This window comes from Triticum aestivum, chromosome 7B (assembly GCF_018294505.1).
Source record: "Triticum aestivum cultivar Chinese Spring chromosome 7B, IWGSC CS RefSeq v2.1, whole genome shotgun sequence".
In the NCBI taxonomy this organism is placed as follows: Eukaryota; Viridiplantae; Streptophyta; class Magnoliopsida; order Poales; family Poaceae; genus Triticum; species Triticum aestivum.
Window position 1 is genome coordinate 70,394,220 of NC_057813.1, and position 18,424 is coordinate 70,412,643.

The following is an 18,424-nucleotide window of genomic DNA, read 5'->3' on the forward strand; positions in this document are numbered from 1 at the left end:
TCACCGGAGCTGCTCCAACAACGGAACCGTCCATCACAACAGAGCAGGCACTACAAAAAAAATACACTTCCATGATGATACGTGTTTGTCACAATAGGTCACGTTTTCTGTCATGCATGTACATCCATGACGATTTATGACAGAATCAAGATAGTCATACCTGTATTGTCATAGAAGTGTTCCATGACATTACGAAAATTATCATCATGGAAGTGTCCACTTCCATGATGATAAATCACGTGTCATAGAAGTGCTTTCGTCAAGGGTGACCGACACGTGGCATCCACCATAACGGAATGTCGCTAAGCTATTCGGTCCGGCTTTGGATCTGATAACCCGTTAATAGCCCCGACCAATGGGGATTTTCCACGTGTAAAATCATCATTGGCTGGAGGAAACACGTGTCGGCTCACTGTTGGGACAGATGTCATCTACTCATTGGACCAAAGGCGCCTATGATACGTCGACACATGGCACAGCCCAACAGAGGTCCATTCCTGTGAAAAGGCCGACCTTTTTGACTTGTTCAGAAGGTGGCGGGCCCGCCCACAGAAAGCCTGTTAACGGCCTGTTCGCATATAGCCCATTTACAGCCCGCTAACCCGGGCCCGTTACGACCTATCTGAATTAGGCCCAGTAGCGTCATCTGGGCCGTCCAATATGATTCCAGCCTGTTTTAACTTTCGGCCCATGCATAGCCCATGACCTCTTTTGGCCCATATGAGGCCCTTTGTAACTCTTGGCCCATTAACGGCCCATGGTGAAACTGCCCCGTAATGAACAGTGTATCACGTTATACCCATTAATGGCATGTGGTGAAACTGGCCCGTAATGAATAGTGTATCACTTTATACCCATTAACGGCCCATTATTCCATTGGGCCGTTTCCAGCCCATGTTATCTTTTGGCCTTCTCAGGGCCCATTTATTATTGGGATCATTTCCAACATTCGTTTACTTACGACCGTTACTGTCATTTTCTGCTTGTGAGCCAAATTCAGCCCGTGGTTACAGTCGGCCCGTTTGTGGCCCGTTAATACGTTGAGCCATTTTCCTCACGTCATCAAATATGGCTGATTAACGACGGCCCGTTATGGTCGGCCCACAAACGGACGATTCCAACTATAGCCCGTTTACGGCCATAATGCGGTCTATTATTGTCCCATGTTTGGCCAACCGATCATACGGTCCGTAGAAGGCCCATTGATGATACGGCCCGTAGAAGGACCGTTGTGTCTACGGCCTGTGGAAGTCCCATCGTTTCTACGCCCCATAGAAGGCCCATTGTTTCTACGGCCCCTAGAAGGCTCATTTTTTCTACGGCCCGTAGGAGGCCCATGGTAACTACAGTAAATATGTAGCCCATGGTTATTGTGGCCTAGTTTTTAAAAATAGGTTATTGTGGCCACTAGCAAACCGCGAAAAAAGAACTGCACTGACTACAAGCAAACAAATAAAGAAGACAATAAGGAAAAAAAATAAGCAAGCAACTTACGCTAGGCTATCACGGATATTACACATATTACGTCCACTAGGCATCAAAGTTCGCCACCAGTGCAAATATAGGGAACAAAGCAGCATAGAAACGCCACAACAAAACAAGTCCAGAACTGAAACCACTTCAGAAGAGTTCAAGAAACAATATCATGTGTACCCATAATGCTGGCAAGATGCTTAGCAAGCTTATTAACTTTCTCTTGTTTGGCGCTTAAATCCTCCAGCACTTACTATTGCACCAGAAAGTATGCATCTGAATTCTGCAGGGACTTCCTCAGTCCTTCGGCTTCCTATCGCATAACATCTTATCAATGTCTTTCAACTTGAAGTTGAGACTCAAGAAGCTGAACTGATTCAGGCAGCAAGTACGAAGAGCTAGTGCCAGCAGTAGTAGCCAGTAACTCGAAGACTACATCAAGATAGGACTTTGGGGTCGTCTTAGTGTCTTCAGTATAGTTTTTATTAGTTTTCTTGGAGATCAACAGGGATGTCTCACTATCTTGAACCTTATGTGCATTACTTCCTTTACCATTGCATAACGGGGTACTCTTCTCCAATATTTTATCCGCATTCTAAAAGAGAAACAAACAAACACATCACAGGTTTACAATGTATTATATGAAACTCATTTTGGTAAACCAGTTCAGTAGTAAGGTGGACAGGATAACAGCATGAAACGAACATATATCTATGTAGTATGGTCATTGTATGGTCTATATCATTCTAGTTTATGTTGCCAAATCAAGATAGATACAGTTCGAATCATATCTATTTAAGACAAAGCAGCATAGACAGAATATAAGTGTGGGAAACTACACAACAATAACAACACTTGTAATGTGCATGGCATGATAACTGTTTATTCAATTGAAACTGAAATCAACATAGAGCAAGTTACAATAGCAAACATGTTAAAGAAACAGGTTTAAAACATACCTGTTGTGCCATTGGAGTTCCAAATGCATCCTTCAAATTTGAAATTAGTTGGTATGAGTAAATATAGTGATGCAAGAGCAAAGTAGTATGAACCATAGCTACGTAACCTGACCTGAGAACAATTCTTCTTCTACTTTAAGCATTGACTTGGGGTTCGGAGTGGTGGTCCTCATGCTTTGGGCACTGCAGTTGCCTTACTAATTGCTCATGTTTGGGTGCTCTGTGGTGGAGACAGTGCTGTGTCAACGGGAACTGGGTTACTATCTGCTGGGGTTGGGGTTAGAAGGGGTGTAGATGGTTCTCTGCGTGGGGGTACAATCTGCGTGAGTCTGGGTTATGTCTGGTGGGGCTGGTTCTTGGACAAGTACAATCATGGTTCTATCTACATTGATAGGTAGCACAATCTTTTCAAAAGACCGTGTTTTTACTACCACCGATACTGCCATCACCCCCTCCAGTTGAAATGGCTGATAAACAAGAAAGGTAATTGAATGTACAGACATTGTAAGATAGATAGGTGCAATGGATAGTAGGGAAGAAAACGGGGCATGAAATAATTCACATTTATGTTGTCTAACCAAACAGATTAGCAGGACATAATTTTACATATATGATGGCTAATTAAATAGGATAGCATGACACAATTTCACATGTATGATGGCTAACTAAACAGGTGTAACAGCCCAAAAAATTAACCATGTTTTGATTATTAAAATTTTGCCAGGAGTTTAAATTTTTTGCTTTCTGGATTTCTTTTGATTTCAGTACCCTTTTTCTTCAATATTGTGGAGTTTTTACCCCAAGTAAAGGCCTTCCAAGATTATTATTGGACTTGTATGCTCTCTCAATAAGACAATTCTTTTATCAGTGAGATTATTTATATAATTATTTTTCCCCTCAGCTTTATTTCTCCAAAATGGTTTTTCATAAGTTTCAGGGTCCCATTTGAACTGCAACCCTTTGATAAATTTATTTAAAAATCCCACCAAAATTTGGGGATGACATGTGATGTCCATAAATCACTTTTGTGCAAAAACATTCCTTAGTCATTTGGAGATTTTGTGTTTTACCACAAGTTTTCAAATCTGGTCCAGTAGCACTTTTGCACTACAACCTATTTAAATATTTCTTTAAAACTTCCACCAAAATTATGGGATGTTAGTAGTAGTATATTATTCAACCTTCTACAAAAACCCAGTGATGTTCTTTGAAAATTTTGCGCAAATCATCCCCTTTTGCTCTCTGGTCCAGTTTGGCATTTTCTATTGCAACCATATTTTTGCTTGCTCTTTTTCCCTTGATTCTTTCTCCTGCTTGTAAACCACCCTGCAAAACCCCTATGTCTAGGAGAGTGGACCCATTGGAGGATTTTTAGTACAAGCAATGATGCCGTTTACCTTATGTCCAGAACCGAGGTTTTGCAAAACTTGCACTATGAAGTTTCTAGTATTGACCAACTAGCATTGCCACCCTCTCTATCACCTAAAGAGACCCCAAGCTGGAGATTCTGGCCACCCCAAGAGTTACCTAGATGCCCTTAGCATTCTGTCAAGCACCTTGTGTGCATGACCAATTCTGGCTTAGTTTTTAGTTTGTGTTATGAACTTGAATCCCCTGACCAAACCATCATGTCCACTAATCCCCTAGCTAGTTATAACCTAGCCCTGTTAATTTGCGTTTGCATCCAAGCCTCCTAGCTCACCAGGGCATTTCTTCGAGCGGTCATCGTGCGTGCTCTGGGCGTGGCTGGAGCGCGCGTTTTGCACGTGTGTGCGCCCGAGTCACCGCGTCTCACTGCCGCCTCCCCGCGCCTGTTCTGGTCCCCTCCCGCCTCCAGCCAACGCACTCGACCCCTCCCTCACCGCAGAGTCGCCCCTGGCACCCTGCAGCACCACCGTCAGGTCGGCCGTGGCCACTAGCGTCCGGCCACAGCAGGCCCCTGCCCTGGACAGCGCCGCCCGAGCCTCCCATGTTCGCCAGCTCGCCCTTGGCGCAGTGCTCGCTCGTCCGCTAGCCCTTGCCACCATCCCCAGCCTCGACACGTCGTTCTGCGAGCTACAGAATGGCGGTTCGCCGAGCTTATCCACCGCCTCCGCGAAACCGACCCCGGCCTCCTATTTAAGGACCCCCGAGCTCGCCAGGCCCTCAGGCAACCTTCAAGCCATCCCCCTGGAGCTCCCCTGGCCAACAACCGACGGCGGGAAGCTTTCTTCCCCATCTCTGGCCGGCTCGGCCGCCGCCACGTCCCAGTCCATTTCGTCGCGAACAGAGCTCCTCCAGTCCATCCAGTCCCACCAACCTTCTCCCCTCGACCTTGCGGAGCCGCCCAGCCTCTCAAACGCAATCGAAAGCCACTATAGATCAAACCCCCGAAACTCCCGAAGCCACCGGCCGCCGCAAAGCTCGCCGCCGGCGACTCCCTTCGTCCCCACCTACGTAACGACCACCAGGAGGACCGCCCTGGACCCGCGGATCCATCCCTGCCCTCCAGAGCCCGCGGGGAGCCGCCAATTGCCGGCGACGATCGCCAGAGCCCCGCCTCCACACGGCCAGAGGAGGAAGGAGGCGGGGGAGACCGGTCAAACCTAACCAGTGGGCCCCCTGGACCCACTGTCAGTGACCACGGGCCAGTCCACGCTGGATAAGTGAAAGTGTAAAGCGTAGAGTATGTCTTCCCCTTGAACTGTTTTTCTTTTCTATTTCTTTTATTTAAATTGTTTTTAAACAGAAATTTGACTAAACTTTGACTGGCTCTAACTTTTTAAATATAACTCCAAATGAGTTGATTCTTTTTCCTATCTCTCTTAAATATTGTCTAGTTTATTTTAAGATTTATGAACCTACTCATAAGTGCATATTGATGATTCCGTGCTATTGGAATTTGAGACGTTGTGATAGTAATTACCCTCGTATGCCTATCATGCCTATCAGAAGGAAGCCGGGAAAGCCTCTGTCTTGCGTAGACACGAGCTTGTCTCCGGTCTTCGTCAAGACAGAAGTGTCTGGTATGGCATAGTAAGGTATGATGAGTTGTGATTCTGCCCGTTGGTTGGAAACATTTTTGTCCTGCTAATCGTGTAGGTAACACTTAAACCTCCTGAGTCGATCGTAGATCGAGTCTTGTTCCAGTAACCCCCATACTTGTTTCATGCTACCACTTGTCCTTGTCTTAGGTAGGGTACGGTTCAATAAGTTCTCAACCCCTTTCTATCTCACATCGTACAGAGTGGCCATGGTGGAAGATATCGGCTGCATCCGGTAGGCATGCCACCTGGTCCGGGGGCATGGGTGTTTTCGATTGTAGCCGAGGGGGTAGCTCCCCTAGTTTGCGCGCGTTATAAATTTTGTGATCCCATGCTACTCGAGGTTGTAGCCTCCCCACTTAGAGTTTTGCTTAAAAAGTGTCATGGTTGATTCCAGACACCGATAAGTCAGGCTGGTGTGTGCGGTTAGATGTGTTTTCAATTAAAAGACCATAGGCGGAATTAGTCCCGATGGACTAACAGAATCCGTTACTCATGGGTAAAGAGTACACCCTCTGTAGAGATTATATCTATTCGAATAGCCGTGCCCATGGTTAAGGACTACAGTCTGGGTTGGGTCAAGTGTCAGTCTTAGTGTCGGTCTTCGGAGGAAAAACTACTAAGCCAGAACTTTGATTATGACCTGTGACATATGATGATTATCATTATTATTATCATGGACCAACTATTCTCATTATTGAATTGTTGAGTATCCCTGGGACGGTTCTACCTCCTGGATATTCATTCTGATTATCCTGTCATAAGCCCTTTATGTGGTGTCGCACAGATGCCCGACTGTGGCATGTTTGTTATTGATTTACTATATAAGCCCTTTATGTGGTGTCGCACAGACGACCGACTTTGGCATGTTTGTTATTGATTTACTATATAAGCCCTTTATGTGGTGTTGCACAGACGCCCGACTGTGGCATGTTTGTTATCGATTTACTATATAAGCCCTTTATGTGGTGTCGCACAGATGCCCGACTGTGGCATGTTTGTTATTGATTTACTATATAAGCCCTTTAGGTGGTGTCGCACAGACGCCCGACTGCAGCACGCTTGTTACTTACTTCACTTATGAGCCCTTTATGTGGTGTCGCTCAGACGCCCGACTGAGGCATTCTATCTCTACTCTCTAATTTCATTAATTGTGTGTTATGTGAATAACTTGCTTACGTGCATCATGGATTTTATTTTATGACTGACGTTGCGACCATAGATTATTTCGGAGCATGATTATCATTTGTTATATTATACCCGTGTTCATAATGTTTGTGAGTACATTCAACGTACTCACTGGCTTGTCCCTGACAATTGCCTTGGCCAGATTTCTTGCTTGGAGAGGAGCGTTGCGATGACAGCCCCGGATCCTAAACAATGGTGATAGCAGCCTCGTGAAGATAGGAGTTATCCTGGTCAGCTGTTCCTGTGGGAAACGGAGTCCCATAGACGCTGAGAAACCACAAACCGCTTCCGCCTTCAGCCACTAGAAACCATTTGTTGTACTCATAGGCCAGAATGGTCTTGTATTACATATTTTGTATTTTGCTTGGAATTTCTGTATTAAGTTTGCGCTTCATCAGCTAACAGTAATCCTGGGGCTGGTGAGCACAAGGGCCATTTTGGGAAATTAATATCCCGAAACTCCGGTCATGAGAAACTTGGTATCAGAGCCAGGCTGACCATTGGCTAATCCTATCTTAGCCAGGTCGATAAACCTAGGTTAACCAAACCACCAGACCATAACCTAACCTCCGCCAAGCTTCTCGCATAAGATAACCCCACAGTGACCCGACACCTTTTGGCGGTCGGTGCCCAACCTATCATCCTAGCGTGTCAATCACGCGCCAGTGACTCACACCTAAATTTTCTCATTCGCAAGCATACGAAGGAAGACTCTGTCCTCTTTTTCTATAAAAAGGGCACGCTAACCTCAACACAGCACAACACAGCCTCTTGCCCAAACCGAGCCATAATGCCTGGCCCCGTCGTGCACAATGAAACCACGACAAACAACCTTGGAGGTTTTGTGACCGTGCTAGCAAACCTCACCTGCCGTGCCTTTGCATTAGAGGAGCTCCCAGAATATGTTCTGTACCAAGGACCCATGAGCGGTGAGAGGCGTCAATTCTGGGCCACTGTACACATCTATGGTAGGGCTCTATCGCCTGAACGCCCCTACAGGTTCACCGGAAGGACAACTTCCTGTGACCCACAAGCCATCCAATTAGCTGCTCGAGAGCCTATAGTTCAACTCCGGCACTTGTTGCCCAGAGTTAATTGTCGCTCTTTCCACTACTACCCCAGCCGTGACGGGTATGGTAGGCCACCCCAGGTTGCCAATGGCGATCACGAGACGGATCCTGCATTGTTGCATCTGGAGCGCTATGTAAGTGCACTAGAGGGATTGTTCGATCAAATCACCCTTGATCTGATCGTAGCTCGTGGTGAGCTGGTCTGCCGAGCCCCGACAAGAGGAGAAGATGATCCCGACGCCGACAACCCAGTCGTGCTGTTCAGACATCCAATTGAGGCCTTGAGGACTGCCTCGGCCATCGACCAAAATACTTTGGTGTCCCCAGAAGTGCTTCGTCACCTTTTGGGAACATGCTACAGCAGGGTTGTGGCCAACAATCCCCGGGATGGTCATCATCGCTACCCCGACTCGGCAGCCCCTCAACCCCCTCTAGTTAACCCCGACGGTGAAGCCCGTGGAGAAGCCTCGACGTCCACAAGGCAGGCCCGTTTAGATATAAACGAGGTAGACTAAGTCACTCGAGTAGTACCGAGTCTCAGTATGCCCACGCCCTGTAGATTATGTAATCTTGCGTCGACTTGAATAATCGCAGCCTGCTTGCGTGCCTCTGTTTTAAATAGTAGCCTTGCATAAATATGTTAGCATGCGGTTACATTTTTAATTCCGGGCATAGCTACCAAAACCACACCGACGACACCCACAGTAATACGTCACTTTTATGAGATATGTGTATCTGTAGCATTGACCCCGACCCCATGGAGCAGACTCGATAGACTAGTTACCTTTCACCACGGTAAATAACCCAGCCCCAATGCTGTATAAAAAGGCCACCTGGTGACCTTGTCAAGTACCCCTCACCTTGAGCACCACTCGCACAACCATTTCCATTGTCATGGGGAGCACTAGTATTTATCTGAGAACTCCAGATGCAACTCCAGGTAGCTTTGTTAAAATTTTGTGGGACTTTACCTGCAGTATCATGAGTGCTATCCACCCACCCCAGTATGAGTTACTCAAATCGAGGATACCCCATCCACCTCAAAATATTGGGCAATGGTGCACGTCCCTCCCACAAACCGAAACCAAGACCCCACGGGAGCCTCCTTCGTGGGGAAATCTATGCCGACTCCACATATGGCCATAGAAGCTGCTGCGTATGAGGCACTTACTCGCCTTCGATTCGCGGTACCCTATGCCAGCGAACGAGGGTATTATTACTTCCCGAGTCGGGCAGCACCCAGAGAAGTAGCATATTTTCCGGGTGAATGAATCGAGAGAGACCCAGTGCTGGCCAACCTTGCCCAGTATGTCATCGCCCAAGAGCGTTTGACCCAGCGAGTGATGGGTTATCTCCAGAACCTCGCTGATTTGAATCCTCAGATCACCATCGGCAGACCACTGAGGCCCAACCAGGAAAGGCACATTCACCGACTGGTCAACCCAGTTTTCCCGATTGAAGAAGAGTGTGCCCCAATTCCAGAGACTTTTTGTCAGGACCCTGTCCAATTACCATTATCGTTGTAGATGTCATTGTTGTGTTTGTTATCCCTATATTTGTTTATGTGTTGCAACTTATATGTGGTATCCATGTTTGTGCGATGAATTGAATCTTTAGTTTCAATCAACGTGAGTGATTTTTACTACGATAAAATTTTATTAACTGTTTTCACTCTCGGTAAATCCTGAAGTGAGATTTCTCCCTAAGTTGTTGCAGCATATATTTCTTCTCGACATAGAATTCTTTTTATTATTAACACGGCACCACTACATCAGACCCACGACCCCAACCACTCGACCAAGTGCAAATCCACGTGCACATTTTTGCACCAAACTAATCACCTCCCTAACACCCCACAGTCTCAGAGGGAGAGATTTGTGAGTATTTACTTGGGTATAGTTTACCTCCGGCACCCTGGTAGCAGTTAGCCCCTGACACCGCACCTAATCCTTGTGATCACCGCCACCGCGGAGAGCTAACACTCGAGCGGCAGCATCACGACCATCATCGAGGATCATCACACACAGGAGCACGGAGAACCCCAGCAATGCCGCCAACCCTCCGCACATCAGGATCACGTACCAGTCCGGCATCACCTCCACCATTATAGCCTCGTCTCGAGCTCCTGCAGACATAAATGGAGGAGAAGGGAGGAGAAGGAGAAGCGAAGTTAGGAGGAGGAAGAAGAAGGAGCACCACGGTCGTTTTATAGCTCGAGATCGGTGTACGGTGGGCGAAGTCCACTAGCGCCACTCGTCGCCCGATCCCTGGTGTTCGGAGGCGAATCCGCGAGCAGTGCAAACAGCACACTGGCCCGCGAGGTGAGTGCATGCTGTGCCGGCAGCTAGCACACCGCGTACTACCGCACGGCCTAGATGCCCTACGAGCTAGACGTCACCGGTGGAGAAAGCGCGGGAAAGCGCGCGGGAGAGAGGAAGAAGAGAGAGCCAGAGGTAGAGGAAGAGACCGACAGTGGGCCCCGGGTCCACCTGTCAGCCACAGAGAGCACTGTGCTCTCGGGTATGACCAGCGTATTTTCAGTAATTTAGAAGTTTATTCTAAATTTACTGTAACCAATAGTAGAAACTGACCGTAAAATTTTCCACGCAACGCCAGTATGCCACATTGTAGTTTTACACCACATATTGCCCACTCACTGTAGCTACGTTTTAATTACATGAGTAGGATGGTTATTTTTGTGATAGTAGGAGTAATTTTTTTCAAAACAACTCTTATCAAATCTCGAGGACGAGATTTTTCTTAAGGTGGGTAGTGTTGTAACACCCCAAAAATTTAACCATGTTTTGATTATTAAAATTTTGCCAGGAGTTAAAAATTTTTGCTTTCTGGATTTCTTTTGATTTCAGTACCCTTTTTCTTTAATATTGTGGAGTTTTTACCCCAAGTAAAGGCCTTCCAATATTATTATTGGACTTGTATGCTCTCTCAATAAAACAATTCTTTTATCAGTGAGATTATTTATATAATTATTTTTCCCCTGAGCTTTATTTCTCTAAAATCGTTTTTCATAAGTTTCAACGTCCCATTTGAACTGCAACCCTTTGATAAATTTATTTAAAAATCCCACCAAAATTTGGGGATGACATGTGATGTCCATAAATCACTTTTGTGGAAAAATATTCCTTAGTCATTTGGAGATTTTGAGTTTTACCACAAGTTTTTAAATCTGGTCCAGTTGCACTTTTGCACTACAACATATTTAAATATTTCTTTAAAACTTCCACCAAAATTATGGGATGTTAGTAGTAGTATATTATTCAACCTTCTGCAAAAACCCAGTGATATTCTTTGAAAATTTTGAGCAAATCATCCCCTTTTGCTCTCTGGTCCACTTTGGCATTTTCTACTGCAACCATATTTTTGCTTGCTCTTTTCCCTTGATTCTTTCTCCTGCTTGTAGACCACCCTGCAAAACCCCTAAGTCCAGGAGAGTGGACCCATTGGAGGATTTTTAGTACAAGCAATGATGCCATTTACCTTCTGTCCAGAACTGAGGTTTTGCAAAACTTGCACTATGAAGTTTCTAGTATTGACCAACAAGCATTGTCACCCTCTCTATCACGTAAAGAGACCCCAAGCTGGAGATTCTGGCCACCCCAAGAGTTACCTAGATGCCCTTGGCATTCTGTCAAGCACCTTGTGTCCATGACCAATTCTGGCTTAGTTTTTAGTTTGTGTTATGAACTTGATCCCCTGACCAAACCATCATGCCCACTAATCCATTAGCTAGTTATAACCTAGCCCTGTTAATTTGTGTTTGCAGCCAAGCCTCCTAGCTCACCAGGGCATTTCGTCGAGCGGTCACCGTGGATGCTCTGGGCGCGGCCAGAGCGCGCGTTTTGCATGTGCGTGCGCCCGAGTCGCCGCGTCTCACTGCCGCCTCCCCGCGCCTGTTCTGGTCCCCTCCCGCCTCCAGCCAACGCACCCGACCCCTCCCTCATCGAAAAGCCGCCCCTGGCGCCCTACAGCGCCACCGTCCGGTCGGCCGTGGCCACTAGCGGCCGGCCACGGTAGGCCCCTGCCATGGACAGCGCCGCCCGAGCCTCCCGCATTCGCCAGCTCGCCCTGGCGCAGTGCTCGCTCGTCCGCTAGCCCTTGCCACCGTCCCCAGCCTTGACACGTCGTTCTATGAGCTACAGAACGGTGGTTTGCCGAGCTTGTCCACGGCCGCCGCGAAACCGACCCCGACCGCCTATTTAAGGACCCCTTAGCTCGCCAGGCCCTCAGGCAACCTTCAAGCCAACCCCCTGGAGCTCCCCTGGCCAGCAACCGGCAATTGGGAAGCTTGCTTACCCATCTCTGGTCGGCTCGGCCGTCGCCATGTCCCGGTCCATTTCGTCGCGAACAGAGCTCCTCCAGTCCATCCAGTGCCACCAACCTTCTCCCCTCGACCTTGCGGAGCCGCCCAGCCTCTCAAACGCAATCGAAAGCCACCGTAGATCAAACCCCCAAAACTCCCGAAGCCACCGGCCGCCGCGAAGCTCACCGCCGGTGACTCCCTTCGTCCCCACCTACCTAACGACCACTGGGAGGACCGCCCTGGACCCGCGGATCCATCCCTGCCCTCTGAAGCCCGCGGGGAGCCGCCAATAGCCGGTGATGATCACCGGAGCCCCGCCTCCACACGGCCAGAGGAGGAAGGAGGCGGGGGAGACCGGTCAAACCTGACCAGTGGGCCCCCTGGACCCACTGTCAGTGACCACGGGCCGGTCCACGCTGGATAAGTGAAAGCGTAAAGGGCAGAGTACGCCTTCCCCTCGAACCGTTTTTCTTTTATGTTTCTTTTATTTAAATTGTTTTTAAACAGAAATTTGACTAAACTTTGACTGGCTCTAACTTTTTAAATATAACTCCAAATGAGTTGATTATTTTTCCTACCTCTCTCAAATATTGTCTAGTTTATTTTCATATTTTTGAAAATAATTCAGACAACTTTTTTGTACTGTATTGAAACTATGTTTTAATTCAATATTTTCAAAAATAGGATTTTTGGAGAGGAAGAAAACTTCAAAAGTTTTAGGATGCACCCTGCCTCTACACAACTTGAAGGAAAGCATTCTGGATCCTGACATAATATTGTCGTGTGATACAGTTACAACACCTCTCATCTCAGAGTTTCCTTTATTTTTTTCTGTGATGATATGAACCCACTCATAAGTGCATATTGATGATTCCGTGCTATTGGAATTTAAAACGTTGTGATAGTAATTACCCTCGTATGCCTATCATGCCTATCGGAAGGAAGCCGGGAAAGCCTCTGTCTTGGGTAGACACGAGCTTGTCTCCGGTCTTTGTCGAGACGGAAGTGTCCGGTATGGCATAGTAAGGTATGATGAGTTGTGATTCTGCCTGTTGGTTGGAAACATATTTGTCATGCTAATCGTGCAGGTAACACTTAAACCTCCTGAGTCGATCGTAGATCGAGTCTTGTTCCAGTAACCCCCATACTTGTTTCGTGCTACCACTTGTCCCTGCCATAGGTAGGGTACGGTTCAGTAAGTTGCCAACCCCTTTCTAGCTCACACCGTATAGAGAGGCCATGGTGGAAGATACCAGCTGCATTCGGTAGGCATGCCACCTGGTCCAGGGGCATGGGTGTTTTCGGTTGTAGACAAGGGGGTAGCTCCCCTAGTTTGCGCGCGTTATAAATTTTGTGACCCCATGCTACTCGAGGTTGTAGCCTCCCCACTTAGAGTTTTTCTTAATGAGTGGCGTGGGTGATTCCAGACACCAATAAGTCAGGCTGGTGTGTGCTGTTAGGTGTGTTTTCAATTAAAAGACGGTAGGCGGAATTAGTCCCGATGGACTAACGGAATCCGTTGCTCTTGGGTAAAGAGTACACCCTCTGCAGAGATTACATCTATTCGAATAGCCGTGCCCATGGTTAAGGACTACAGTGTGGGTTGGGTCAAGTGTCGGTCTTAGTGTTGGTCTTCGGAGGAAAAACTACTAAGCCAGAACTTTGATTATGACCGGTGACATATGATGATTATGATTATTATTATCATGGACCAACTATTCTCATTATTGAATTATTGAGTATCCCTGGGACGGTTCCACCTCCTGGATATTCACAGTGATTATCCTGTGATAAGCCTTTTATGTGGTGTCGCACAGACACCCGACTGTGGCATGTTTGTTATTTATTTACTATATAAGCCCTTTATGTGGTGTCGCACAGACGCCCGACTGTGGCATGTTTTTTATTGATTTACTATATAAGCCCTTTATTGTGTGTCGCACAGACGCCCGACTGTTGGCATGTTTGTTATTGATTTACTATATAAGCCCTTTATGTGGTGTCGCACAGACGCCCGACTGTGGCATGTTTGTTATTGATTTACTATATAAGCCCTTTAGGTGGCGTTGCTCAGATGGTCGACTGTGGCACGTTTGTTACTTACTTCAGTTATGAGCCCTTTATGTGGTGTCGCTCAGACGCCCGACTGAGGCATTCTATCTCTACTCTATAATTTCGTTAATTGTGTGTTATGTGAATAACTTGCTTACATGCATCATGGATTTTATTTTATGACTAACGTTGCGACCATAGATTATTTCAGAGCATGATTAGCATTTGTTATATTATACCCGTGTTCGTAATGTTTGCGAGTACATTCAAAGTACTCACTGGCTTGTCCCTGGCTATTGTCTTGGCCAGATTTCTCGCTTGGAGAGGAGCGTTGCGATGACAACCATGGATCCTAAACAATGGTGATAGCAGCCTCATGAGGATAGGAGTTATCCAGGTCAGCTGTTCCTGTGGGAAATGGAGTCCCATAGACGCTGAGAAACCACAAACCGCTTCCGCCTTTAGCCACTAGAAACCATTTGTTGTACTCATAGGCCAGAATGGTCTTGTATTACATATTTTGTATTTGCTTGGAATTTCTGTATTAAGTTTGCGCCTCATTAGCTAACAGTAATCCTGGGGCTGGTGAGCACAAGGGCCATTTTTGGGAAATTACTATCCCAAAAATCCGGTCCTGACAACAGGATACCATGACATACTTCAAAATATAATGACTATGTAAACATGATGACATGATATAACTATACGATGTGTCTATTAAAGTGGTTGGCATGCCATAAATCGCAAACATGTCGTCGATGGAAACATGATGTCATGAAATAATTCACGGATAGAATGACATAATTCAAAATGTGATGACTATGTAAACAGGATGAGATGGTATAACTATATTATGTATTTAGAAAATGGGTTGGCATGTCATAATTCAGATACATGTTGTCTATGTAAACATCATGGCATGATATAATTCAAATATGATTTATATACTAAGGAAGTGAGCAGAGGGCAATCGCATATATGATGTGCCAACTAAGGAGATGGCATTCAATATTGTGTATATGATGTAAAAACTAAGCATTGCGATACAACATATGCATGATATGAGTAATATAACCCTGCCAAGTTTGAGCATACACCTCAGGGGGATAATAGGACTGGTCATCTGCCTCTGAATCCTCCTCTGAAGAGATATCTGTAACCAGCAAGATGTCTGCTTCAGCAGGTTTCATTGTCTGCTCTGAAGACCTTGTTTTCACTCTAGATTTCTCCATCACCAATTCAAATGGTTGATGCACAGGAAGAGGAGTTGAATATACAAACATTTTCAACAAAAGCAATGAGAAATACAAAAAGGACGACATGATATAATTCACATATATGACGCCTGGCTAAACAGCATGGCACTGCATAATTCACGTATATGATGCCTAGGAACAAGATAGCATTGCATAATTCACATCTATAATGTCTTGCAACAAGATGGCATTGCATAGTTCACATATATGGTAACTAGACACTAAACAGGTGGCATTCACACAAAGCATGTCTAAACTAAGCAAATGTCATAGCAATGCAAGATACCATATGCATGATATGAGCAACATAACCCTACCAAGTTAGAGCATGCACCTTGGGGGGAAATAGGACTGATCATCTGTCTATGAATCCTCCTCTAAGGAGCTATCCGTAACTAGCAAGACATGCGCTTCGTTAGATAGCATTGTCTGCTCTAAAGACCTTGTTTCCACTCCAGATTTTTCCACGACTGTGCCGAATGGTTGATGCACAGGAAGAGTAATTGAATGTACTAAAATTGTTGACAAATTTAACACGTAACAAAAAAATGATGGCATGGTATAATTCACATATAAGATGACTAGCTAACTAGGGTGGCATTGCAAAATTCACATATATGATGCCTGGCTAAACAAGATGGCATTGCATGATTCACATATATAATAAAGAAACTAAACAGATGGCATTGACACAAAGCATGTCTAAACTAAGAAGATGACATCTTTGATGTATACAGTAAGCAATGCAAGGCACCATATGCATGATATTACCAACATCAGCATGCCAAGTTAGAGCGAAGACCTCATGGGGTAAATAGGAGTGGTCTTATCCTTCTGAATCCCCCTCAAAACAGTTATCTTCCTCTTGATTATGATCCAAAATGGGCGGAGGGGGGCTGCCTTTGCGCCCACCATGGAGCGACGTCTGCATGAAATTTTATTACCACGCAACGCTCGTCTCTTTTGCTCTATATGTTCAGTTCCATTGTGTACAATAACTGACATGCATAGGAATAAAACATAGTGAGATTATGTAAGGAGTGCATGCACAAATCCAGAGTGATGGTAGCAAACTATGGATAGACCCAAAACCAATGATAGCAGGCAGATAATAGCTTTAGTTAAAAAATACAAATAATGGCTCCTTTAATATTTGTTTGCACCCAACATGAAACTCATAATAGACAACCAAGATTAACCAGATAGTAGACAGATAGTACTAATTGCTTCCCCAATATGTACCCCACAACCATTTAAAAACTCAAGTTTCAGCATTAGTTTGGACCTGACTCGGAGTCTAATAGGTGAACATGACGATAAAGTAGCATGTCATCATATTAAGCGATGCATAACATAAGCGGACACGGAAGAGTGCGACCTCTCTTGCGGACCCGTGTAATCCTGAAGGTCATCTGCTTAGTTGATGATGGTAATGCAGTTGTCGTGGCTGCTGGCGGCGGGGAAGAAGATCTGAGGCGGCGAAAGACAGTCTGGAGAGCGGGTCCCTGCTATGGTGAACCCTTCCGTCATTGGAGTAGCTGAGCAAGGGTGGAACACAGGGCCACAGGAGCAGGACAAACCACACAAGGTTTTCTTTGACACATATCTGTAACAGAAGTAATTGTGTAAGGGCTTGTTTGAATTTGAGGATTCCAACAATGCAGGGATAAAAAAATAGACAGGAATAGGATAGGAATGCACATGCAGAATAGAGAATTTAAAAACACATGATTTCTGCCAATCTGGGTGTTTGATTCACAAGAATTGAAAGATCATAGGATGCAAAGAAGCATGGTGAGATTATGTCAAACCACAAGAAAATGTACGGTTATAATGCTATTATGCTACTATCTCTTAGTCTTTTGCTTCATGAATTCGAATTTGAAAAGGAGGACAAGTGGAAATTAAAATTCTTACGGTTTTTCTTTCAAGGAGACACTAAAGGAACAAATCCTACAGTTTTCTTTTCCTCCATTCCTTTAAACCAAATTCATGAATAGTAGTACCATAGGAAACTTTCCAATTCCTATGTTTTTCATTCACTTTTCCTTTCAAGCACTGGTGATTCTAGTAGGCAGGCTTGAGCAAGGAAAAGCCTACACTAAAAAAATGTTTTTGTGCTACTTCTATTACTTTGCACCTAGGCCACTGCCCTACTAGCTCAACTCCCAGGCCCATCGACAAATGCACAGCTCAAGCGCGTAGAGATAAATAATGATGGCGTTCAAGAGAGTCCATCACGGATAGCTAAGTTGCCTGGTACCTCACTACTTGTCATACAATAGGATAAAATAATCGTATTTCACGTTACTATGTGCGCTCGGAGGACAATATATATAACATGTAGAGTAAAAAAGAGATGCAACAAGTGTACATCCTCTTTAGCGAAGCCATGTCGATCTCAGCGTGATTGGGTTGGCCGGTGAGGATGCTCCGACTGACTTGGCTGTCGGAGGAGGGGAAGAAGATCTTAGGCGTCTAGAGATGGATACCGAGGTACTGCTCTGCTATGATGGAGGGTTTCGTCGTTGGAGCACCTCTGGGGAGTTGTACGACGCCGAGGCTGAAGCAGGACAAGAGAGACAATGTTAATTTGAGTGGAATTCTAATGGCATCTCCAATAGATGACTTAAAATACATAACCACAAAGTGCTAGATGTAAAATACATCAGCCGTTGATCTATGAACTTAACTGTCGAAACTGAATTTAACTGTCAAAACTGAAGTTAACTGTCAAAACTGAATTATGCTGTCGAAACTGAACGCACTAGAGGTGAGGCTACACGTCAGTCGACTGACTTTTTTGTCTCTGGTCAGTCGATTTTGCAGCCATTGGATATGAAATCAAGGGCCTGCAGTTCATCTTCAACCTCTACCCCCCTGAGCCGCCAGCCACCACCGGCCAAACAGCTGCCCCCCGCCGCCCACGGCCGGCGGTTGATACGTCTCCAATGTATCTACTTCTCCAAACACTGCTGCCCTTGTTTTGGACTATAACTTGCATGATTTGAATGAAACTAACCCGGACTGGTGTTGTTTTCAGCAGAACTTCCATGATGTTGTTTTATATGTAGAAAACAAA